Consider the following 2,357-nt stretch of genomic DNA (forward strand, 5'->3'; position numbering starts at 1 on the left):
AGTTTTCTGTTCTTTACACCATGACAATAACCATTCATTTTAAAAGCAAAAAGTCTACTGAACCTTTCGTGTCCTCGTCGATACGTGGGCAGCGGTCCTGACACGATGATCGTCGCCGCGGGCGTCGTGCTGCGAACCGTCTCGATCAGGGAGAGAAGCGGTTCCGTGTGGAGATCTCGAAGACCGGAGGGGGAGAAGTCGTCGCCCGGGGCCTGGCCGAATGCAGCTCGAACGTGTCGTCACCTGCACTCAAAGGTAGACAAACATCCGCCATTAAAGCAAGTAACAGTGAGTAAAGCAATTGTAATGTCTGGTGAATAGAGTGTAAGCGCGTCGTTTCTATATGCAGGCTTTACAGTTCTTACACGCGCGCTGGCTCGATGGGTTCTTGGCTTCGTTGCAAGGAGGAGGACACCGACAGGGAGCTCTGGTGATCATAACACTTGATTTATTAAACATAAAGAGGTGAATATCAGGAATTGGCACATCTGATTACAAATTGTACGTAATCTCTGCTCCTACATCTCTCACAAAGGCGCACAGACATTTGCTGTCCCGCGATTCTAAACGCGGGTCTCTGTTCTAGCGATAGTACCTCTAGATCTTATTTAAAGTTATAGAACATTTAATTTTAACCTTTACATTTTCACTTCCTCGATCCATATACTTTTTTATTTCTCCGTTACCCAAACAAGACATGTCTCATTTCTAACACAACACTATATTTATATGGCAACAAAACAACATGTAGACATGTATACCATCCAAACCACTATATTACCCACACTCTGTATCACACAGGGCCATAATTATGAATCACATATTTAACCATAAATGTACATTATAAAAACAATAAACATAAATCACAAATAGGAATCCGTAAATCAAGAAGAAACTCGCCTAAATATGGATTATTGGTATACATGTATTACCTGAACATACAAACCATGTCCATGAGAAATGTAGCAATCCCGTACATAGTGCCCCAAACTCCTTCAAAATGGAAAGGGGCAAGCGACGTGTCCTGGGAAAGTACATTAGACGTGGACGCTGAAAGTATCAGGTGATGCAGAAGAAACCTGTGGACAGTGCCGCTTCCGGTGTGCCCCGTGTAGGAATAAACAGTCCAGACGTCCGAGCCCTGCACATTTTCAACAGGGCTAGGAAGGTTTGTAGGATTTCTGGAGCGGCCTGCACTTGGGGGTGAGGGTTGCAACTTGAGGCAGCCACGGTTGGGGTTACTACGGGAACTGGGAGGTGTGGGGGTCTCACCCGTGGCCAACAAGGTGTAATGTGGGGTGGGAGGGAGTCCCAGACAACGTGTTCAGATAGTGTGTCGGCTGATGAACCGGGGTGGGAGGGGTAGAGGGAGTAAGGTATGGGTGATCTTAGGGTCCGTTATGTACGGTTTCATGCGATGGTAATGGCTGATTTTTGCGTTCGCATGAGGTCTAGGACATCCCGACACTTCAAAATTAACAGGTGGTGGCAACTACCAAAGGGGCATACTGGGTTGCAAAACCTTCATATGGGAACCACCCAAAGTGGATTACAGTTGGTTGTGGCGGTGGGCATGGATCATCCATCTCACGCCCACTCACACGGTTTATACGGAGTGTATGTCAAATGACGATCCTAGTTCAGGCGTTGTTGGTCTGAGCCTTGTCGCGGAAAGGGGAAAGCAGTTGCGACGTAAGCACAGGCCAAGTTCTCTCTGCGCAATTGTTAGGCATATGATGCCTGGTGTGTCCACTGTAGCTGACCGTGGACGCATTATTGTCCTGGAGTAGGGTGGTCAAGGGAAAAGCGGGCCTTCCAGAACTGAGCCAGAAAGAGGGTGTGTCAAGTCCTGTGTTAGTGTGCTTAGTGGGTTTATAAGCCAATGTGCAAACCTGTGGGAGGTGCTCATCCCACTCCGTCCACTGATGTCACAAAGTGGTTTGGAAAGTCTCAGTTGGAGTCGCTATATTAAAACGCTCAACAGTACCGTCAAACTGAGCATGATATGGGGACGTACGGAGCTTCTTGATGACAACAAGTTACAAAGGTGCTTTCATGTGGTCCGCTTCAACTGTCTGCCATGATCCGAGTGTAGGGCCTAGGGACACCATGACTGTGGAATGTAGTGTGAGTCAAATATACAACCTGCCACAGAGACAGCTGTCTGATTTTTACAAATGGGGGGGGGGATAGAGATTACCAACTTGGGTACAGGTCCATCTTACAAGGACATAGCGGTTACCTGGTTGAAATAGGCAACTCAGTTATGTCTGCGGCCACTATTTGGAATGGACGGTTCAGGAGAGATAGGAATGAGGGGTGCCTGTGGTCGGGCACAGGAGAACGCCGAGACTGGC

Source organism: Cyprinus carpio, unplaced genomic scaffold, assembly GCF_018340385.1.
Source record: "Cyprinus carpio isolate SPL01 unplaced genomic scaffold, ASM1834038v1 S000006516, whole genome shotgun sequence".
Taxonomy (NCBI): Eukaryota; Metazoa; Chordata; class Actinopteri; order Cypriniformes; family Cyprinidae; genus Cyprinus; species Cyprinus carpio.